Source organism: Bactrocera oleae, chromosome 3 (genome assembly GCF_042242935.1).
Source record: "Bactrocera oleae isolate idBacOlea1 chromosome 3, idBacOlea1, whole genome shotgun sequence".
Classification (NCBI taxonomy): Eukaryota; Metazoa; Arthropoda; class Insecta; order Diptera; family Tephritidae; genus Bactrocera; species Bactrocera oleae.
This window is the reverse complement of record NC_091537.1, coordinates 61,191,754-61,217,010: the sequence shown is the minus strand read 5'-3', so window position 1 is coordinate 61,217,010 and position 25,257 is coordinate 61,191,754. Positions and strand designations below refer to the sequence as shown.

Below are 25,257 nucleotides of genomic sequence, written 5' to 3'. Positions count from 1 at the left end.
TAGTCCGATTTCACCCATTTTCGCACTGATATATAGGAATGTAAAGATAGGGGCGGGGCCACGCCCAATTTCAACCATAGATTACCCTTCCTAGCGCAATTCGTTGTACTAAATAACAGCCTTGTATCTTATTGCATAAATTAGTTATTGCTCTTTATAGGTTTTTGATTAATGGCGTTTTGTGGGCGTGACAATGGTTCGATTATGCCCATTTACAATGCCATCTTATGGTACAAAGGAACATGAGTACCCACAAACAGACAGACAGACATTCACCCGGATTTCAACTCGTCTCGTCATTCGGACCCTTTATATGTATGTATATAACCCCATATCTATCTCGATTAGTTTTGGGTGTTACAAACAACCGTTAGGTGAACAAAACTATTATACTCTGCAACAACATGTTGCAACAATAACTTCAGTAAGGAATAATCTAAATAATCTAATTCCTGACTTAATAACTTTTTAGTTGTATAATCACGAAAATCAAAAATTTTACTAGTCACTAACTTTTGACTTGATTAGTATAATACTGATGTTATAATTGTTAACATGACAACAACAATTTCTGAATGAATAAAGATACATTTATTGTAAATTTGACTAACGTTTCCAATTAACTGAACAAATTACATAGACAGTGAGTTAACTATGAATTTCGGTTAGTTTAAACCACAAAAAAGGTAAAAAAACCCCACTCTCGTTTTAGCGTACTAACTTTACTAGAGTACTGTCAAAATTTCATGATATTTCATTCTATCGTTTTCAAGTTATTGATTTCTAAGTGACGCTACCTCTGTCATTTTGCTCACAACATATTGGATTTGATAAAATATTGCTTCCTGATGGCGGAAAATACCGTTTATTTCTTTGGATGACAGTATAATGGAACTGAGGAAGATTGCTAAATGCTGTTCTTGTTTTTTTAATAAAGGTTTTAAAATACAGAAGTACCTTTTTTGACATAATTTTATTGGCCTTGGTCGCTATTCGAGCCCTCAACTCACTCGACTAAGAACACCCCAAATATGTTAAAAGTATATACAGATTGATGTACACATACACGCATGCACATATGTATGTATTTTCGCTCAATGTGTCAATGATGTTTTTATTAAAAGTTTTGAATTAAGACGTCTTAACCTTTAGCATATGGCTTTTATACCCACGAATAATACTTACAATTCAGTGTTATTTAAAAATACAAACAACTCATAACACCATACTTTAAGCCTCAGATAAAAACAGCTTTTGGTTCCCATCTCAAAGTTGTAGTCAACTAGTTTCTAAAGAATAAATCGAACATTGTAGCTATGTAGAATTTCCTAAGACTTCTAAATTCTTAAAAAAATATATATATAAATTTACAATGAAACCTTATTCCAGTACTGGTGCGATTACAAATTATATTACTTTCCGCACGGATTTACAAATTTTTTTCACTTATCAAAATTTTTCGCTTAATAATCCCCAGTCCCTGCCTACAACACTCACACACTACACTCACGATTGATAGAAATTACGCACATAGGCATGTGAACACATGAAATGCAGCTAATGTAAAATGTGTACAAAATTATGGTTCTTGACAATTTTTCACACTTTCGCAGTCAAGTTCAATCACCGGCACGTGCAGCACACAATTTGAAGTACAAATGAGAAGGAGGTTTATGAGGTTGTGTGGATTCATGGTCTCTAAACAGGAACACACTTACTTATTCTGTTGTGTAATAAATTTTATAAATTAAATGTTTAAAAGGCATAAAATTGGCACCGTTACTTGTTTTACCCTAGGAGAGTGACATGGGTTATTGCAGCATAAAAACTTTAAATAAAATATTAAATCTTCTACTTCATTTATATTACAACTGTCAATTATTTTACTTTACTCTATGTCCCTCAGGTATTGCAATTGTACACAGGATATTTATTTATATGTTTCAAATTTCGAGATGCAGTATATATACAAACATATAATGACGGTAAAAAATTATTTAACTTCGACCCCCATGCACTCAACACCTCCAAGAGTATGATACCTTTCTGAGTTATAGGGGTCTATTTAACGAACCCTATATTGCCATTATTATTAGTATTATCCACATTCCCTTAATGTAAATCAGAAACTTAAGTCGAGCACTTTAATGCATCAAAACTGTCGTGTTATTTGCAGATTGGTTGTAGATATCGCAGCGCAAAAATACAGGATGGAGCACGAATCGTGCTACAAAAACAAACCGTAATAACTTTTTTTCTGTGTGAGCAATCACCTTACTTTTTTTTTTCTGCAGGTTATTATCTAAATATTTAAAAACAAAAAAAACGCTACCTTCGGCGCTGCCTTCACAGGTGCATTTCTTTTAGTAACTACTATATGTATGACTACATTTGAAAACGTAACCGGCCAACGGTATGCATCCAACGAAAAACATTTTCTTTCTAACCAGGTTGTTTAATATAAACAATCTTCTATTCGAATTAATGCTAGTATTCATACTAAATTAATGGAAAACAAAAACAAATTGTTATATTTATAGAAAATAGAAAATATATAACATATAATAATATTTATTATTCTATAACACTTTTCTATATAACATGTAAGTTACAATAATGGCATCTATGACTTACACTTTATTTTATATTACAAACTTATATTTAATAACATTGAATCTAACATATATCTATATATATAATATATCTATTTTCTAAAGCTTAAAAATATTCCGTCATGATCACTATATGGTGTTTCATATGTTATACGTAAGGTCATTGCAGGATCCATGTTTGTCCATACCCAATCTATTGCTGTTTCTTGTTTTGTTGTGACGACTTTAGCCAATGAAGATTGAAATCCTAACTGTTGAAATCGAGCCTCCAAATCGTCAGTTGCTGTTAGGCGACATATGTTAAAGTCACCAAGGACTACTGACGGTTCATTACACTGTTCAGTTAACTGATGGATATTATTTTTCACTTTGTTTCTAAATTCCCGAAGTCTATAGCGGGAGTTCCTGTACACAATTGATATGGAAACTGTTGAATTGTTTACGTTTAACAGTTGGTAAACGTTTGTTGAACCGGTGTCGTTCCTTAAAAATGATCCTTCTGATAGATCTGGTTACCTATCTTGTAGTATATTATAAGGGCGTTGGCAGGGTGTCGTCGGGATGACCTTGTTTCTCCATCAACATAACATTGTAGCCTTCTATTGGGAATTATTCTTGAGGTAAGGCCCAGGTCTCGGCAAAGCCCAGAATATCAGCAGAACAAATCAGCTTGTCTGATCTGCTATCATCAATATGCTTGTTTAGGCTCCTTACATTTTGATAATATTGTAAATATCGAGACGTTGTTCCGATTTCTCAGCCAAATATCTGTAGCATGTCATCAATGCTCTTTCTGTCTTGTTGAAGTTGAGTTTTAATTGGATCCTGCAGTCCAAATGGGTTCGGCTGAGAAAATGTCCCGATTATATATAATCCATTGGCACTTGTGGCTCCGCTACATCCTACATATAAAGCTGATCTCCTTACTCTACCCTCTAGATGAACAGCAACTTGTGTGTACGTTCCACCTTGACTTTTATGTATCGTGATGGCTTCAGCTGGAATGACGGGGAACTGTCTACGTTCTATGGTTATTTGCTCATTTCGCTTGAATTGGAATGATCGGACCACGCTGATCATTGGTGTCCAAGCTGCATTGCGCCTGTGAGTCTGCTTGCAACGTGCAAAGGTTCCAACTCTTGATTCTGCGAATTTTATCCATAGTCGCACCACTGAACTTTCAGATCCATATAATTCGGAATCAACCTACATTAGTTCCCCCGTAGCACCATTGACGAGACCATGACTTATGCTTATGTTGACTGTCAACATATATTGGAGCGAAGTCTTGAGCTGCAATGTATAAAGCATTCCTTGCATTTCCTATGGCTTAAAAGACTTCACAGCTTCTAAAATGTTTGCCCTGCTGCGTTTTGTTAGGCAACTTGACTTAATTGTATCCTTCGCAGTCGGAATGAACTCCTCGGTCATCGTGTTCGCCATTTTAGTTACATTGAAATCATTTGCTCCAACATTTGAATAAAATAGATGGATGGCTTCATTCGGTATCTCATTAGAGGTCTTTTCCCTGCTTTTTATTAATTGGATGTCAGCGCGTGTCAATTTCCCTCTGCCATGTTATTTAAAGCGATGGCAAATGCTTGATCTTCACGCTGGCGCATTATTTCAGTGAGCTCAAAGTACCGAAATTGATCCCAAAGCGGGGTTTCTGTAATTGTACTGTAATGATTATTCCTATTCGGAGCAAATATCCATCGATCTCCTACTGGCAGCAGCTGCTTTAAGTCACCAAACACGATCATTGGTATGCCTCCAAAGTAAGCGGTGCTCCAGAAAATTTGCTTTAGCCTAGAATCTAAATATGCAAACATCTTTGCTCCAACCATTGAAATTTCATCAATTATAATAAGCCTATTATCTATGAATTGGCATGAATAGTGTTTATAATGTGTCGCTATTCAGTGGCCGAAGATCTCCGGAAGACTGGTTGACGGGGAGTGAAAAACCCGAATGAAGGGTTAGGCCTCCAATTCCAAATGTTGCTTTGCCAGTGGGTGCGCAGAGTAACACCTTGGCTGTTTCGGGGTTGGTTTCTGGTACACTATTAGCTCGAATGTCAACGACTGATATATAGTCGTTATAAGCCGGCTCTTGCCCACTCCAGCAATGCCTCCGACATATTCGAAGAATATTTCCTTTTTACTGACATTGTGCATTACATGAGCAAAGTATTCCCTATGTTTGCTGTTAAGTGACCGCATCATTGCCAGTAAATCGTCTTCTAATATTAAAGGTGGGAGTTTAATTAATCGAACCGCCTCTTCCGCCTATTGTTGTGATCTTGAAAAACATTAATGTCTCCTGTTTGCTCTGAAACGGCTAGAGCTCTGAATTTGGGATCTAAAAGTTGTGAGGCAAAAGTTATTCTGCTCAATTTGCTCCTTGTGTGCATTGCAAACACTTTCGACGTCATTATTCAATAGGTGTGTTTCCTCATTTCTACATGGGTGAAACTCATGGCGGTTTCTCTGAAGGAATCGGCTCTTGAAGTTTCAACGCTAAAACGTTTCCAGCGAAGAATAAGGGCTTGCTTCCTTTTCCTTAAAAATCCCGATCCATCCTTTAATGTCATTGGAAGTGCAGCTGTCGTGTCATCCTCGTTTTCTACTTCGTTGTAGTCTTCGTTATTATCAGAAACATTTCTGCTTGTTTTGCAAAATCTGAACATACTTCTTCCAATTGATCGCGTTTTTGAGAGTAGTGCTCCAGTACACTCGGCACATATATATCCATAGAGTCCTCCTGTAAGGCATTCAATTCTTGTCTGGGCGCTATAATCCTTACTCGGTTGTTTGGATGTGATGTATATATAAATATTTCCCCATTACTGGCTTCTGATAGATGCAGTCCTAAAATATTATAAGCTGCTTCTTGAGCCGATATTTCCGATCCGTTTACAAATTTGTTTCCGATGTGCTGCAATTTTCTTTTAATGGAGAAATTCCCTGCATTTATTTCCTCCATGGCTTGTCTCAGTAGTGTTCATACTCCTCTATAGGATTTATTTATATAACTAATGATATAGCTGCAGCAAGCGTATGCATCCAGAATGAATTGAATATCCATATTTGCTCTATGCAATTTAAGGATATTTTTATTATAGACATTTAGAAGTCGGTCTGAAAATTTTCTCTTTAGGAAAATGTGTGGCTTTTTTACAGATGAGCGGAGAGCAAGCTTGTATCCTTCATAATCAGTGTTGATTCGCTCATCCGCCAAAAAATTTTCGAAGTAAGTCAACCATGTTATTTCTTCCTCTGGGAGATCCGTTAAATTAATAGTTCCTGTATTTTTTGGAATTGAACTTTGTGTTGCTCAAAACATTCCTCATTCTCCAAGGGGAAAAGTATTTCTGACCGCGGCATCGGCGGATATGGCATGTTGAATCGGCACACTTGCTTTCCATGTAGGTCTCTTAGGCAAGCTCGACCATGTCTGTGTTTTTGATAATTAATGAATTCCAGTCCGTCCAAATCATCCCCATCGGTTGTGATTTGTCGGTCGATGAATGTTTCAACTTCATTTGTGTTGATGACTCCATCACTTTCCAATTGTGGTGCGTCACTTAGCCAGTACATGCCATGACAATGTGGTGATCCCCTGTGTGGAATTCAATTCTGTAATAGTAACGTACTACTAAATGCTCTCCAAACAGTCCGTTTTGTAATAATTTTAGCATGTGGCGGAATCGATTGTCGAAATATCTGGAACATGTAACTGGATCTGTTCTTATCAGCCTCGCCTTTCCAAGCTTGATAGAGCAATAGCTTCTCCTTCCGAAATATCTACTTTATCTACCAGTTTCTTCAATATGACCAACAGCTCAGGCCATTTTGTTTCTGCAGCAGACATTGTAATAAAAAATGTTGGCAAACCAAAATGATGGTTGCGATGTGCAGGTGAGCATCGAAGTTCTTTGAGTACATGATAGCCATCATCATGCTGGATAAGGTTGCTGACAAAATTTTATACCCTTACATTTGCAACAGTTATATCCAAACTTTTTACGCAGGCAAGTGGAAATTGCATTTTTTAAGCGCTCTAACTTGTAGAACTTATAAATATACAGGAGCACGTCCACGCGCACATAACGCCGATCATAGCGTTGAATTTCAGATCGTGCAATTTTACTGTAAGTTGTTGTGGATGTCCTCTTCTTTCCGCAGTAAATCGTTGGATACGACAACTCCTGTGCATCGTTGTCGGCTGTAACGTCCCTAGACCTTGTCCTGGTGTCATTGCAATCCGTTCAATGGATCTATTTTCAACGGGTTCATTGTCCATTAAAGTCTCCTAACCACCTGGATTTAATCCCTTTTCCATTTCAAGCGGTACATTTTCCTGACGGGCATTTAGCAGGTCTCTTACTTCTGCGTGATCTGCAGGATCCACTATAAATGGCACAGTTTCCTCGTTTCTAGCATTTGCTAGCCAATCACTTGACATTTGTATATTATGCTTGACGTAGAGCTCTGTACGCAGCAGATAGTTTAGCGCCTCCAATATCGCACCTCCTGGTCGCACTGTCCCCGTCATAAAATTTTACTCATATTCCAATCGACGTTTCAAGTGCACTTAAAACTATGGCTGTTATAAAATCTTCGTGGCAGCATGGTGACTGTCTCTACAACAGAAATCGGAATATACACCACTGCTCCACGAATAGAACATTCTCGTTCATATCCTAGGGAGATGATGCGCATAAATGGGATCCTTGGTGATATCAGTCTTTCCTCCAGACACGTTAAATCCTGAAGGCATTCCGGAATATCCGGAAACTCCAATCCATCCGAGTGACAGATATTTGGTATTTTGCCTTTCCTAACAATCCGACAACCTAACTCCTTTCTTTCCTAACTTTCCTAACACATACTAGTGTTGCAAAAGTTGTACTTTTGGTTCGAAGATGGAAATTTTGATGACACTTTTCTGAGTGCGTAAATTTTGTTGATGTCTGACGCTTTTCTAGTTTTTTCACTTGGTGAGGGAACCAAGTACCACCGCAGCCCACCCTTATTTCTGTGGGTACTTTCTTTATCAACAATGCGTACATATCAAAGATATTGGCAGCTCGGCGTTGACGTTCTTGTTCTTCTAGCTGTGCATCAGGAGAAAGTTCACGACGTCTTCTTATATTCCTCCTGATTTGCCTTTCGTATTCTAACTGACGATTTGCGGGATCCGATCTATGCAATTGTACTCTTTCCAACGTTGATTGCTGCTCGTTTGCAAGTTGTTGCATGGTTTGTTGGCGGGTCGCTCTTCTTTGAGAAAAATTTAAAATTTGCTCACGACTTCGTCTTATAGGATCTTCTCGGCGACTTCTCCTCAATGATGCATCTCGTTGCCTTTCTTCTTCGCTTATTATTGGATTCTGGCGCCGTACAGAACGTTCCATTGTGTCCCGCTCCTGCTCCGCTTCTCTATATTCAGGATTCATTCGTCTAATTGAGTATTCTGCGGTGTTGCGTTCCTGCTCTTCAGCGCTATATTCCAGATTCAAGCGCCTGTTCGAATGTCCTACTGTGTCGCGCTCCTGCTCCGCTGTTCTATATTCAGGATTCATTCGTCTGTTTGAGTGTTCCGCGGTGTTGCGTACCTGCTCTTCCAAAATCAAACGTCTATTTGAATGACTGATCGTGTCACGCTCCTGTTCTGTAGCTCTGTGAAGTAAATTCTGTCGTCTAGTGGAATGTGCAAAACTGTCATAAGTTCTTTCCTCATTGCGATACTCCAAGTTTGAGCTGCGTAGTTCTGCAATTTACTTGTAGTCAGCGTTCCTCTGTCTATTATTTTCCAAATTTTGACTATATTGTCGTCGGCATCGATTCAGAGCATTGCGACGTTTTTGTTCCTGCGAATGTCTAGATACTCTTGGCATTTTCAAAAATTATTATTGTAAAAAAATATTACAGAAATAAAAAATATACTAAAATATTAATAAATTAAGTAATAATAATATAATTAAAAGAATGCGTATTATTTAAAAAAGGATTTTTTTCGTTGATTTTGAAAGTTGTTTGCGTTGTTTAAAGTTTAAGCTGCTCGCGTAAACTGAAGTGATCCGATATGTCGCGCACTATTTATTGAATATCTTAGAGCCCGACTTCACGTCTGTAAACTCTTGTGTCCTTCTTGGTGTCATCAAGCAACTTTCGTAGGAATATTAAGGCGTTAATTACAAAAGGTGCATTGAAGAGGTTTTTTTTTACCTAGGTTATGCATTCTAACTGTTCTTGGAAGTATGTTAATTTCCTACCTACTCTTCTACCTAGGTTTTGTTTTGTACCGACCCAGCAGTTAATCAGGGATTTAAAACTAGATAATTATGTTTACATAGTTAGTTCTCAATTATTATTAATAAATATGAATATATCTTGAAAAATTAGGGATTTATTTATTTTATGGGTAACTAAATAATATTTTTGTTCCTTGCTCTTATGTATATATTCTTAACATTATTTTCTACTTACCTCCATACAAAAATTTATTTATATCGGTCAGTTTGTATGGCAAACTATATACTATAGTGTCCGATCTGAACAATTTTTTCGGAAATTTCATTATTACCTTAGACAATAACCATGCCAAAGTTTGTAAGAATATCTTGTCAAATGAAAAAATTTACCATGCAAGCACATGATACCGATCGTTCAGTTTGTATGGCAGCTATATACTACAGTGAACCGATCTATAAAATTTCTTTGGAGATTACATTATTGGCCTAGATAATAACCCATGCCAAATTTCGTGAAGACCCCTCGTCAAAAAAAAATGTTCCCATACAATTACTTTATTCTGATTATTCAGTTTGTATGGCAGTTATATGCTATAGTGGTCTGATATCGGCCGTTCCGACAAATGAGCAGCTTCTTAGTGAGAAAAGGACAGGTGCAAAGTTTCAGATCGATAGCTTAAAAACTAAGGGACTAGTTTGTATATATACAGACAGACGGACAGGCAGACGGACATGGCTAAATCAACTCAGCTCGTCATACTGATCATTTATGTATATATTTTATAGGGTCCCCGACGTTTCTTTCTGGGTGTTACAAACTTCGTGGCAAACTTAATATACCCTTTTCAGGGTATAATGAATGCTTGGGATACCAAAAAGAGGGTTGGGATAGTGCAGCGGTACCATGCTTTGCAATCCGTAATTTCCGTCCAAGAGTTTCGACTCGCAACTTGGAATTAGTAGACGATCATTACAACGGATAATTCATGATGACTTTAACCAGTTTCCGTACAGTGTTCAAATAACAAGCCGGTTAAAACCTCAAGATTTCCCTATTCGCCTGGCCAAAGAAGACAATAACTTTATAAATTATCTGTTTATGTCTGATGAGGCCCATTTTTATATAAACGGAAAGGTTAACAAGCAAACTTGCAATATATCAAATCAAATCCAGAAATTATACACGAGACGAAACTCCACCCAGAACGAGTCACGGTGTGGTGCGCAGTTCCATTAAGTTGTATTGTCGGGCCATACTTCTTTGAAGAAAACGTTGTAACAGTAGCAATAACTGGGCCCCGTTATTTAAAGATGTTGAATGAGTTTTTTTACCCAGAACTGCGCCGAAGACGTATATCTTTCAATAGTGTTCGGTTCCAGTAAAATGGAGCAACTGCACACATAGCCAGACCGGTTACAGCGGAGCTCCAAAGAAAATTTGAAAACAAATTAATATCAAGGAACTCCACTTTCCGCTGGCCCACCAGGTCACCTGACCCGACTGCAACAAACTTTTTTTATGGGGTTATGACAAGCAAAAGGTATACAAAACAAAACTCAGAAGTCTGACTGTATTGAAGCAGTCCATTAAATCGATCAATAGGTGTTGCTACGGTTTGTAATAGTTTTCTTCACCTAACGGTTAGTTGTATCACCTAAAACTTACAGATAGATATAGTGTTATATAAGAATTAAATGCTCAGGATGAAAGGACGAGACAATTATCCTGGTGGGTTAAGCGAAAATTGAAATATCTGGATGAAACTTGGTACACATATTTCTTGGCGCCGTAAGAAGGTTGGTACTGTAGATGGGAGTAATCGTACCATTGCCACATCCACAAAACGCCATTAATCGATATGACAAAGCTCAATTATAAAATATAAGGATGTTATTTGGTATAAGGAATCGCATTTTTGAAAAAGTGTTCATAGCCCCGCCCTCTAATAGGTTTAATGTACATATCTGTTAAGCCGCTAAAGCTATAATAACCATATTCATAACAAATCTTTTTAGCACCCCTACCGACAGTGCGAAGATTGAGATTTTATTAAAATGAAAAAGAAAAAGTCGGGACAAAAAATGTGCTCCACGTGTATCATAACTGATGCAGATATGTACACTGGCCAAAGAAAGTAGTCAACAAATGCATTTTTTAATTTATTTTTGAAATATTCCATTGTATAAACTAATAAAATACCAAAAACCAGTGTTTTTTAAAACTAACCAAAATAGCAAAAAACTGAATTACTTCAAAAATAAAAGCAAAAAAAATATTCGAAAATTGATGTAAAATCCAAGTTAAAAAACAAAAATTCACTTTTTAATAACGCGTAACTCTTCGTTTTCTTCGGACTACTTCTTTTGAAAGTCTTGGTATTGATTCGACCAACTTTATTGTTATAGATGCGTCTATACTGTACCACTCTTCCATTAGTATCTATTCCATTTGGGTTTTGTTTGTAAAATGGCGCTGTCTTAGTCTTCTTTCTAAATGATTCCATATATGCTCTATGGGATTTAGATCTGGACTTTGAGCATGAATTTTAATTACTCCAGGGCAAGTGTTTAAAAGCCAAAGCTTTGTATATAATGCAGAATGCTTCGCGTAAAACTGGAAAGTCGCTCCGATTCCGAAATTTTTTGCACTAGTTCGCAAGTTTCTCTTCGAAATACCAATATATTGTATGTGGTCCATGATTTGGCGAATAGGTTCCATTTTCCTACTCCTGCTGGCGACATACACCCCCAAATCACAACGCCTCCACCTCCGTGTTTCACAGTCGCCACTGTATTTTACTCTTCCAGCTCTGTATTGGGTTTCCTGTATACAATTACTTTGCCATCACATCCAAAAAGATTGCATTTGCTCTCATCTGCAAAGATCACATTACTCCAAAATTCAGCGGTCTTGTTTATGTACGTTTTTGAAAAGCTTAATCTTTCCAATCTATTTTTTTTAGAGATATGTGGCTTTTTGTTCGCAAATCTTGCCCTGTAGTCATTCATTTTCAAATAATTTCGAATGGTTTTGGGTGTCATATCTATATTTAGGCTTTCTTTAACACTTTTGGAGAAAACCGTCCGTATGATTTACAAAAGACCTTAGGTCGACCACACCTTGGATGATTTTCAACCGATTCTTATCTCTCCATTTTTTTATAATATTATATAATGAATAGTTGTACGTGGCCTATCAACTAATTCAGCTATTTTACTTTCGGTTAATCCACTTTTAAAATACTTTACGATCAAATTTTTTATTTCTTCAGACACTTCTTTCTTTTTACGACCCATGTTTAATACTTCACTTATTTAAATATCGCTTTTAAATTGATTGCTGCAAAACAATGTTAAGCAAAATATTTAAACCGATCGTTACTTTTTACCGTTAATCATTGGAATTCGCTCTTTTGTGCAATTGTCGAATATTTTTTTTGCTTTAATTTTCGGGGTAATTTAAACATAAAAGGCATCAAGTTACAAACTAAATAAATTATAAAAAACACTGATTTTTGGTCATTTATTAGTTTATAGTAAGGAATATTTCAAAAATAAATAAAAACATTCATATGTCGAATACTTTCTTTGGCCAGTGTATATTCTGGATGGTGAGTTTATTTCTTCTTTTTAATAATAATTATTAACTATTTTGAAAAAAGAGTAATAAAGTTTGCAGTGCCGAGAACTTTTCAGTGACGATAATAAAAGCTGGAATCCTTGTATACTCTCAAATAAAAACAAGCAAGGAAGGGCTAAGTTCGCATTTAACCGAACATTTTATACTCCTCCAACTAGCAAGGATCAAAACCTTCAGGGTTTGGGAAAACTTCATATTAAACAAGTAAGGAAGGGCTAAGTTCGGATGTAACCGAACATTTTATACTCTTATAGTCAAATGGTATACTCGTTTGAGATTTCTTTGTGGATTGACTGATATTTTCGGTAGAAGGTCAACTATAGGCACTGGGGTCCACATATTTAGTACTTAGGGGTTTGAAGAGTTTTGGTTCGATTTAGACAATTTTTGGCCGCAAGGTGGCATACTTTAATTGCATTATTCACGCAAAGTTTTACCCCGATATAATCATTGTTACCTGATTTGCATAGTGGAAAGTGAAAGAATCAGATGGAATTGAAAATGGTGTTACATGGGAAGGAAGCGTGGTTGTAGTCCGATTTCGCCCATTACATATATATTATACTCTCTTATTGCTACAAAGTATAATAGTTTTGTTCACCTAACGGTTGTTTGTATCACCTAAAACTAATCGAGTTAAATATAGGGTTATGTATATATAAATGGTCAGGATGAAGAGACGAGTTGGAATCCGGGTGACTGTATGTCCGTCCGCCCGTCCGTCCGTCTGTTCAAGCTGTAACTTGAGTAAAAATTTAGATATCTTTATGAAACTTGGTGCACATGTTTCTTGGTACCGTAAGACGGTTGGTATTTGCAGATGGACAAAATCGGACCACTGCCACGACCACAAAATGAATTTAATCAAAAACAAATAAGTTGCCATAACAAAGCTCCACAACAAGATACAAGACTCTTATTTGGTATACAGGATAACATTAGGGAGGGGCATCTGTAGTTTAAATTTTTTTTAAGTGGGCGTGGTCCCGCCTCTTAATAAGTTTAATGTGCGTATCTCCTATACCACTGTAGCTATAATAACAAAATTCACTCGGAACAAATGCTTTTAGTATCTCTATCGAGGGTGTGAAAATGGGTGAAATCGAGTGACAACACCGCCTACTCCGCATATAACGGTACTGTTAAAAGCGCGATAAATCAAGCACTAAACAAGTCAGAGACATTAAATTTTATCGCTGGGATGGTATAAGATGATTTTATAGAAACCAAACCACGTTCAAAATTAGATAGTGGGCGTGGCATCGCCCACTTTTAGGTGAAAACCCATATCTTGGGATCTGCTTAACCGATTTCAATCAAATTGGGTACATAATATTCTTCTCATATTTCTATGTTATAATACGAAAATGGGCGAAATCGGAACATAACCACGCCTATTTCCGATATAACATCATTTTAAATTCCATCTGATTTTTTCAATTTCCAGTATGCAAATCAAGCAACAATGATTATATCGCCGTAAAACTTTGCGTGAATAATACGTTTAAAGTATGCCACCTTGTGACCAAAAATGATCTAAATTGAACCATAACTGTTCAAGTCCCTAGGTACTGAATATGTGGACGCTAGTGCCTATAGTTGACTTTTTACCGAAAATATCGATCAACATAGAACAAGGCGGCAAGATCCACAAATAAATCTAAAACGAGTGTACCATTTGACTCTGCGAGAGTATAAAATGTTCGGTTACATCCGAGCTTAGCCCGTGCTATTGTTTGACATTGTATAGGAGTGCTTTTGAACTTATTTTCAAAAAATTTCATAAATATATAAATATAAACATATTTATAAAGTAAAGTCAGCCGGATGTTTCAAAATCCTGAATATCAGTTAAATGAAGGCTAAGGCAAGTTTTCGCCCGATGTTATCTATGTTAAGATAAACTGTTATTAGAAAAATATGTTCTCTAAATTCGATTAAAATAACTTCCAAATTGGCCGATATACGTAAGTGGTATAAAGTCAGGCGGAAGTTCGAAAATCTTTATATTATGTATATGGGGGCTAAAGGAAGTATTGACCCGATTCAATCCATTTTTAACAAAAGAATATATTATTATCAAAGAAACATTTTCTCCGAATTTCATTAACATATCTCCCAGATCGACCGATATTTTCGGCAAAAAGTCAGCCAAACGCACTAGGGTCCACATATTCGGTTGAACAGTTAGGATCGTCAGGATAATATTACCTACCGGATTTGGTGAAAATTGGTCCAATAGGTCCAGAGATATGTGTTTTCATGTGGGCAGTGTGGCTCTAGTAGTTTAGGAGATATGTACTTAATTAATAAAATTAGACAAATTTAAAGATATAACGGAAGTTTATTCGGATATATAAAGATATAATGAAATTAGAGAGACGTTACCAATGCCAGCTTCTACGGAAAATGACAGGAAAACTACAACTGTTAATTTTTTAACATTTGGAGTCTATTCTCAAAATGTCCATTGTAAGAATGAATCTTAATAAATGATCGGTATCTCTTAATAAATTACTTATTTATAAAATTTTTTTTTTGAATTTTTCCATTTTTTGTACGTAAAAGCAAATGCAGAACTTTTTTTTCTTGTTCTCATTTTGGGTTTAAAAGCAATAAAAATAAGGTATGTGAAAACCGTGCTATTGACTGGCGTAATATGAGGGGCGTAATATTCCATTGTCTGTAGCGCTTTCACTAAATTACTGCTGTCAATCAAATGTGATGGCTTTCTACATCCCCCCAATTTTTCTTTACAATTCTAATTGTTAAGCTTTGAAAATTGTCTGATCATTGAATTCTGTCAAGCGTAATTTTTTGACAAATTCGTTACTATCCTCAAAGAGTATATACGTGCACTCGTCTTTTCAAATTAAATAAATTTATTCAATTTGCCACAAAATCTCTTACAACCCAAGCTTGCGTTCATGGCGATTATGTTTTTATATATTTTTTGCAGGTCAATTGTTTATTTTCCATTCTCTTAAAAATTTAAATGTCTTTGAAGACTTAATATCTATTCAGTAATGCCATTTTTAAAAAATTTTATCATCGCTCATACTATATGCCCGTTTAAAGCAAAAGTATTCATACATACATATGTACAAACTGACAGAACATCACTTTAAAGATAAATATATGTATGTAATGTACATACTTATTTTGAAATATCGTTATTTTTATTTCTTTGGCATCTTCGTTCACCACTCATAAGCGCCAATTGGACGATTCACTAGTTATTTCCTTAAAGTGGTCAATTTTGGGCCTTCCAGAAAATCAATGATGAATTAAATGCTAAAGACGGATAACCTGTGCTAACGAAAAAGGTGTGGGCATACATATTACTAGAGGCAAACATTCTTTACTATGAATACTAATTACCCAATTACCATTAGCCTTATTTTTATTACTCCCAATCGATTATTCTTGGCGAGCAATTAATATCAGAGGAAGCACTGACGAAAGAAAAGTTATCTCAGACGCGAGTTAAGGTAAACGTTCCTAACAAACAAACATCAAAACAACCTTATCTCTGAATGAACAGAGTGTATGAAAACAACATTAAACAAAACAACCTTATCTAAGAACAATGCAAATGTATTTAAACAAACAATATGTTATATGTAAAGAAACTATCAACTAGTAATAAGTAACACTAGTTAGTATAAATAGCGGTAAGATCTATGTAACAAGTTAGTCTTAAAAATATCAATAAAGAGTACACATTCCGGTGCAGCTCAAAAGTATATTTCTTTCGACTCAAATCGTGTAAACGATATTAACTCGCGCATTAGTTTATGAGTATTAAATCAAGCTGCAGAAGTGAAAAAAGTGATTTTTCAATATGTGGAAAAATATCATCACTTTCGATTTTAAAGCGACTGTGTTGTGTCTAGAAATAATCTAGATAAATTAATAGAAGAGAAACTATTCTTATTAATTTTTTCCATAAAAATTCAAATACGTAAAAGCACTTTCAACTCTTTCCCTGTACAAATAGCTAAAAAAAGTTATGTAATTGCAAAAATTTATATAATTTTTTATTCATTTATAATGTTTGTTACTGTTATTGCGCTAAATAACTAGCAAACTGGAATTTGTTTCCAATATTTAAATGTAGAAACATCGCCAAAGCCTGATCTACTCCATTTAAACGTATGTATGTAGGTATAATAAATAGCAGAAGAATTCCAAATGCTGACTGGGAAAATATATGTGACTTTGTATTTATATATGTACATACCATATGTATGTCTGCAGGTGTTTGTGTATTCCCTGCAGTGAAATAAATTTGTTATAAATTACTCTACCCCTAGTGTGATTGCCTAGCTCTAGTCACCTGACGCTCTGTATTTTTTACTAGTTAATGTCCTTCGAGATGTCAATTATCAGAGTTCAGTCAAAATTGAACAAGTTCAAAGCTAGTTTAAAGAGATAGCATACTAAAATTTATATTCTCAGGAAGAAATTTAATTTCTGTTTCGCAGTCTCGTATTTTGATAAAAATATACTTATACCTAAGAATTGAATATACATTATCTGAAGTAACTGAATGGATTGCAATCAAATTTGTCAGTAATATGCAATGCTAAACTACATTATTTTTTCCAAAAATTGTCCACTTAATATCATTTAAATATCCCATATATTGACCGACATAAACGCTTTAAAATCAGATGAAATGAATGGAAAGCACTATATCGGATATAGAGATATAGTTTAGGCTCACACATTGATCGATATAATCGGTATAGAGTCTGCTTAAATGACGCAAATCTTAATACATATACATATATTATAAGAGAGCTGGGGTAATTCGGTGACCGATTTCGCATATTTTTGTTCCTAAGACATCTTACATATTGCTCGATACGGTGTAAAGCCAACCGAAAGTTTGAAATTTTGTTATTGGGTAAAGGAGTATTATTACCCAATTTTATCCAATTTTGGCATTACATATCATTAGATTAGTAAGTTAACTCACAGGTTGATGAATATACATGGTATAAAGTTATCCGGATATTTGAATATCCTTATATTAGGTGTATACCGATTTTACCCATTTTTGACATGAATAGCAAATTATTAGAAAAAAAATATGTCCTTTGAGTTTCATCAAGATACCTAACATATTAACCAATGTAAAGTCAACCGGTATTTTGAAAACCTTCAGTAAGTATTTGGGGACTATGGGAACCAATATTTTCCCCATTTATAGCACCAGAACACATTATAACAGGGAAAGACGTTCTCTATGCTTATCTCAGAGTTTGCCGTCTATTTTCAGTAAAAAGTCAGCCATAGCCACTCACCTGATAAGTTATGGTCCGATTTCGCTTCGATTTTGAGACGTTAGATGCCATATCTTAAGGGCACTACTTGTATAAAATTTTCTTCCGATAACATCATTGGTAGTTGATTTATCTACTACTGTAAAACGAAGGAATTAGATGGAATTTAAAATTTTTTCTATATGGAAAGCAGCGTGATTGTATTCCGATGTCTCCTATTTTCACACTGTAAAAATGCACCGGATTTGGCTGAAATGGTTAGTACTTCCTAAGACATTCAATTTCATGTTCAGGTGGGCGGTGCCACGCCTATTCTCTATACACCGCCTCCTATAAATCCCTTCTGCACCATATTATTTGAGAAGTTACATGTTTCTAACGTATTTATTTAGTAATTTGTCTCACTTCGAAAAGTTTTCCATATAAATGTTATATGGGAAGTGCGCGTGATTATATACCATTTTTAAACTGTCAAAGCAGGTGCTGAAAAAATTTGTTCTGAGCAAATTTGGTTTAAACCTATTAGTGGCGGAAACATGCTCAATGTTTAAATATTTTCAGCCCATTTGATCCATTTACGCCCATCTGGCCTCCCAATTTTGCTTACGAATACTTGTGCAAAATTTCGTGAAGATATCTCAATTTTACTCAAGTTATCGCTTTTATGGACAGACGGACGGACCAACAGACAGCCACTCGGAGTTCATCCTGATCCTTTAGATATACATAACTCTATATCTATCTCGATTAGTTTTAGGTGATACAAAAAACCGTTAGGTGAACAAAACCATTACACCTTGTAGCAACATGTTGCGAGAGTATAAAAAGATTGATAACTTTGCTTTTACTGCAGTTTTTTTAAGACTTCGCTATTTAGTATTCATGTCACACTCGCCATTCTCTGCTTTGTATTTTTTTGAATTATATCTTAAGCCCTTTTCTGCTTTCTTTTCTCACGATGTCATATTTCGCTTTTAAATTTTCTTTACAGATATATACGCACGCACTTTATCAGATATTTGTAGAAACTTATTATGTCTTAACTTGAAGCGGTAAATATGAGTCACAAAAAACAAACAGACATACACGCGTATCCATATTTACTCACACCATAGGGATATCAGCAACCGTACAACAGTGACAGTCATCTAACCGGTAATATGACAGTCACATCTGAAAAAAGTTTCTATCTTTTCCTTAAGAGCCTTGTGCAAAAAATGATGTAAACATAAGCATGTGTGTGATTTTGCATCTCTCTTTAACAAACAAATATTCGGGATTGATTCGCTATATACCTATACTGCTCACTCGCATACCTTTTTCTGAGTCAATGCTGATCATAAAACCATCAAAAATTGTCAGTTATGACTGTAAATCTATCACAAGTGAAAAATTCTTTTGCGTATATAATTTTAAACTTTTAATTAAAATTAGTTATAACAATATACATAAATATAAAAAGGAATGCAAGAAAAAATATATATTAATAATAAAATATGAAAAGAAATTTTCACTTGATTCCAGCTCCTGCTCTCAATAGCTCTGCGTACGTCCCAAACAGTGGATATTTCTGAATTTAAAAATGTAAATGAAAATTAACTAAATATATAGTTTTAATTGAAACTTATTTAATGTATGCATATTTGAAAACTCCTCTCTTTCGTAAAAATTTATATTTTTAACACAAAGCCCTAAAGAGTTTTTATTTCTAACACAAAACCTTAAAGAGTTTTGCACAGAAGCGTGCAAAACTTTTCGTTTGTGGCAAGAAGAACAGTAAAAACGCTTTTGCGTAAAGAGATAAGTCTTAAAAAATTATGATTAGTATTGATAAACGTTTTATTTTTTGACAACCATTTCCATTGACAGCCATTTTACTATTCATTTGACTGTCAGTGGTGACAGTACTAAAGCATTCAGCTATTTAATTCTTACACATGTCAGCAATATAATTCGAAGATTTCTCCGTTTAACAATAACAGTGACGGTTTGTTGACAAGTAAACTGTCCGTCACGACTGGCATAAAATATGTGAATATTAGTGAACCCATCAGCAGTTTCTTGTAGGGAAATTGCACGAACTCGTACTTTTATACACTTTCTTTTATACAAAAATTCCTTAAACTCTAAATGTATTATAGATGTTTTAGAATATACATATGTGTATATATGTAAGTATCCATACACATTCATATACACATACATACAAGTATATGTTGTACGTGCTTGCACCCTTTTTATTTCAATGTATAATATTTACACACACTTATTATGGAATTCCAAATGATTAAACCTGTATCATGAATAATTTGCCTTGCGAAGAATCAAAATTAGATATGGAGAAGCTAAAAACCGCATATACAAAGAGACGCATTTCAAAATTAAAGTTCTCTAAAATTAAACATGTATGCATAACATAGTTTTAGCATTTCTTGATACGTCCAAAGGGAAAACTGCAGAACCATTAAATTTTACCGTAATGATAGGATAATGATATAGGGTAATTGCATACGAATCCGTATAAAAATTATACAATTGTCTTGTCGCCACCAACTTTTACATTAAATCCAGTACCCCAGTATCTACTCGACCGTTTTCAAATTCAAATTTTATGCACAAAATTATACAAACATTCTAATGTCACAGTTTAAAAAAGGAAGATATTTGTACTACAACCACACGTATCTCCCTACCAAAAATGGTCGAACCAGACACCATGTTATTATCTCATGAAATGTGGCTTGATGCTAAAAATTCAATTAATCTATGTATACAGTACTTCCTATATCTAATATACTGATTTTACAACTTCCGTTTGACTTTATACAGTGGTCAATCGGTAATCCTTTACCAAATTAAGTTACATATTTTCTTAGATATACTATAGTTTGATTCCGAAAGTAGATGAAATCGCTCCATGAATTGCCTCACTCCCTATACACAACATACATATACTGATTTTCGTTATTCTATTTGCTTATTGCCGATTATATGTGTCAATGTGTGAGTTTCCTGAATAAAATCGCATTTAAACGTGTTCTCTTATCTCGTATTATGGTCTTACGTACATGTAATAGGTGTATAAGTATATGTAATAGGTACAGACGAGTCCTGCGGGTTGACTTTATTTTTATCAATCAATATGTGTTATATTGTACAATATTGTAGTTTAATGAAATTAAGTGTACATGTGTTTTTATGAAAATAAGCTTTAGAATTAAGTATGAACGAAATCGGTCTAGATCTTGGCCTATCCTCTTATTGGGACGTTTTTCATCCCTCTGGATGACCTTTCCAATATATTAAATTTAGTCTCACGGGTTAAGTATATGTCGTTCGGTAATAAAAATTACGGCTTTTTTCCCACTAATATTATAAATACAGTGATTTTTGTTAGTTATAATGATTTTAATATACCTCATACAATATATAATATATGTAGTATGTGAGTTTATGACCTAAGCCTCCACCAATCACCTCACGTTTCACTTTGGTACAACGCTTGGAAATTGTCCAAAATTATTACGCTAATTCACGTTCTCGGAAAAAATACTTTAAAAAAAACCTTCATCGAAAAATCATCTACTCTGATAATGCCCATTTCTGGCTTAATAGTTTAGTCAACAAACAAAATTGTGGCTATTGGGGTGAGTCAAATTTTCATGTGTGTTTGCATCCCCAAAAATTGATCGTTTGATTGCGGCATCATCGGGCCTTATTTCTTTCGAAATGAGGCAGGCTAAATTTTTTCCTGGAATTTGAAGAAATCGATGCGGACGATCTCTATTTCCTACAAGACGGTGAAACATGAGTCACGTGTAAACATGGACACTTTGCGTGCAAAGTTTGGGGACTCGTTAATTTCGAGAAATACCCAGACTAATGGCTGTCAAGATCATGCTATTTAACGCCTCTAGATTATGTTCCCAGAGGGTATGTTAAATCTAAGGTTTACGCCAATCAACCAGCAACGCCCGAGGAGCTCGAAGACAACATTCAGCGAACTATAGCCGAAATTCCAAAGTATTCTATAACGTCATTATACAAGTTGGCGCACGATACGTGCTACAAAAACAAAGCGTAATACAATAGTTTTTCTTTTCATCAATACATTACATTTATCTTTTGTTTTTAATTGTATAGCAAAGTTTATCTAATTAAATATTTTTATAAATTATGGATCGTAAATGACCTTCATGTTCAGCCACGCATATGCGGCATCTAATGAGAAAATATTCATTGCGACCTGAAGTCAGGATTGCCTCAATTATCTGTACATTTGCTCCATCTTGCCGGAACCACTATCAAAAGATATACGTCTTCGGCGCAGTTCTGTGTAAAAAAATTCATTTAACATCTTTAAATAACGGTGCCCAGTAACTGTTACACCGTTTTTTTCAAAGAAGTATGGCCCGACAATACAATTTGATGAAACTGCGCACCACACCGTGACTCGTACTGGGTGGAGTTTCGTCTCGTGAATAATTTCTGGATTTGATTCACTCCATATATTGCAATTTTGCTTGTTTACATTTCCCTTTAGATCAAAATGGACCTCATCAGACATAAACAGGCAATTTATCAAGTTATTGTCTTCTTCGGCCTTTTCAATAACTTTTTAACATAATTCTAGGCGACTAGGCAAATCTAGAGGGCTTAACCGGCTTGTAATTTGAACTTTGTACAATCATAATGAATTAAGCGTCTACTAACTCCAAGTTCCGATAAGTTGCGGGTCGAAACTCGTGGATTTGAGTGACTTGACGATGCAACAGCCGCGATTGGTTCTTGAACACGAACATACGGATCTCGATGGCACGGTCTTCTTGCGGTACTTCCAGATTCGGCAACATGTCTATCTACTCGGGAGAATGCAGCCAAAATCCCGACTAGGTAACTGCTCAAGATAAGTTTCCTGATATGGTTGATAGTATTCGACAATACATCCAAATGTATATTAACACAAAATAAAGACAAACAACTCGAGTGCCTGCGGTGGGTAGTCGATATTCACTCATAATGTATATTTTGGTATTTTATTGTCAAAATAGGGGTAATAGAGGTATATATCATGAAATATATATTTTGAACAAAGTCCAGTTAAGCATATGATGATTTTTAATCTCTATTGTGTTATTATATTATAACTTTCACTATAATAATTATTGCTTAATTTGTACCGTTTCATTAATAAAAGAAATATATTGCTAGCAAGAGAGTTTCTAAACATCATTAGATCATATTTACAAATCAACATTTTAGTGTTCCAATGCTATAAACTTAGATAATTATTTCTACCACTTAGCTCCAGACAGCTATTAATTTTTAATTATTTAAAAATAGGTATATTGTTTTCTCGTTAAGTGTAACCCTCTTCTATTCTTTTTTTTTTTTTAATATGTGTATAGAATTTAACATCCATCAGCCGTTTTAGAGAACTTTCAATTTGAATGAGACTCGGTTGGTATATTATATGACATGTTACATAATATAAAGTATTAGTGGGAAAAAATTAAGTCAGAACATCCTCAATTGCACACATGCACATATAATCAATCATTACAATATACTCACATAACGGCACCATCTTAAATGGTGGTGAAAACATTTGCGCAGGTCTCCTGGAAGCTAAAGCAAACAACGTGGAAAGCAATTACACATTTACGGCAAAACATTTATAAATGAAAGCGGCTAGCAACGCATAGCACGAGTAGGAGCCATCCCCTTGCCGTAAACTGTAAAGATAATCCTGATTTATATTTAGCATGCCTTACTGGGATGTAGAGAAAACGGTAACGCCCATTTTAAATTCAATTGCAAATATCTATGAAAATATAATTGTTATTGTATTTTAAAGGATATATGAACAACAATCGCTTTGCTCTTTTGCTCCTCTTTACCATGATTGTATTTCTTTCTGTCAACTAAATATATTATTATAGGTATACTATCTGTTCGCTTCGTACCTGTACTTCGCAAGTAACTTCTTTAATTTCAATTTTAATTTTGCAAAATCATAATAAAAATTAGTACTATAAAATAATATTGTTAAACTGAACTGAAAATCTATGCGAGAAGCAAAAAGTTAGGTATGCAAAATTATGTAATAATTCTTCTTATAAATCAGTCTCAATATTGCGATATGTAATGGTTCGAAAATAGTGAGCATATATACTATCTTAAAACAAATTCACATTATATTCTGTGATAGGGTAAGTCCTTTGTCCCGGTAAGAACATTTCGTGAAGCAAATGATTATTTTGCGATGCGTTCAATGGGAATTAAAACATTATATGGAAAGTTTAATGTTAATAGAGGTCACTCTTAACTACTATTTTAGAGCAAAAGATACAAGACTTGACACCCATTGATTTTAGCTGATTTCAAAATGCTCATGGCAACAAGTTATCAACAGGACAAATTCATAAAATATCCAGCCTATTTTTATAGTGGAAATGTATCGCATGAAATTATTTTATATTTACTGAATAAAAATGTTAGTCTACATGTTTCTTCGGCAAGCGGCGAAAGTTATTTTTCCATTAGATACCTTAACAAAATTTACGGAATACATCGTTAAAAATCAACTCCTTCGACAACCAAATATTCCACTCTTAAAGTAACAATAAATATATATATTGTCTATCAGCGACAGAAATTAAGTCAACAAATTTTAATTTATTAAAATTTTATAGAAAATTTTTTTGATGGGAATTTTAATTAAATATACATTTGCAGACTTACTATAGTAAATTGAACATTCGATGTTAATAATAATAATAAAAATAGTTATAACATAAACTTAAATTAAACCTTAAATTACCTCACTTTCTTGAAAAATTATACTAATTATTTAAAAAATACTATTTAAAATGAGCCATGATGTTGTGTTCTTAAACTACCTATATTGACATTAACACTTATTTTAAATACTTAGATAGTTATTTTAGTTTCACATTTTAAGTACTAAGCACAAAAGTTGGACACAAAATTGTATGCATTTCTCCCACTCATAAAATTTAAATCAGCCTCTCGGAGACTCTTTACACTTTAATACAGTGAGGAATATTGTTTTACTTCAACTCCTTGTAGCTCTGTTCACTGTAAATTTTTCCTTTATTACACGCGGTTATCATTAGGTCAAATTAAATTGTGCAAAATTTACTATTGATAATTATTCTAGATACATGGTAAATATTATTATATGACAGACATTTCTACGAAATAACAATTTATTACATATATTTATAGTCGGAATATCTAATTTCATTTACGTATCTCTATCTTTATTATCTATAGATTATTTATTTTATATGATAAGTAAGTGGTTCAAATATGAACTCAGACACACCATTTGTTTTTCTGTTTCTTATTTGCTTATGTACGTATATTAGAGCGAGTTGATTTACACTTATTGATTGTTTATTCTGAACAACTTTGCATAAGATAATATGG

General features: G+C 34.5%; 1 long non-coding RNA gene across 7 annotated transcripts in view; it reads left to right on the top strand.

Moving 5' to 3' along the window:
* Nucleotides 1-25,257, top strand: part of LOC138856254 (uncharacterized) — a 74,926-nt gene that overhangs the window by 5,432 nt on the left and 44,237 nt on the right. For 3 of the 7 annotated variants that reach the window (XR_011395398.1, XR_011395397.1, XR_011395395.1), the window contains exons 1-2: nt 16,224-22,375; nt 22,436-22,695. This is a non-coding gene — a long non-coding RNA (uncharacterized lncRNA). Of the gene's footprint in view, nt 1-16,223; nt 22,376-22,435; nt 22,827-25,257 lie in introns of those variants that run through there. The other 4 variants (XR_011395393.1, XR_011395396.1, XR_011395394.1 and 1 more) reach the window with 4 other exon arrangements.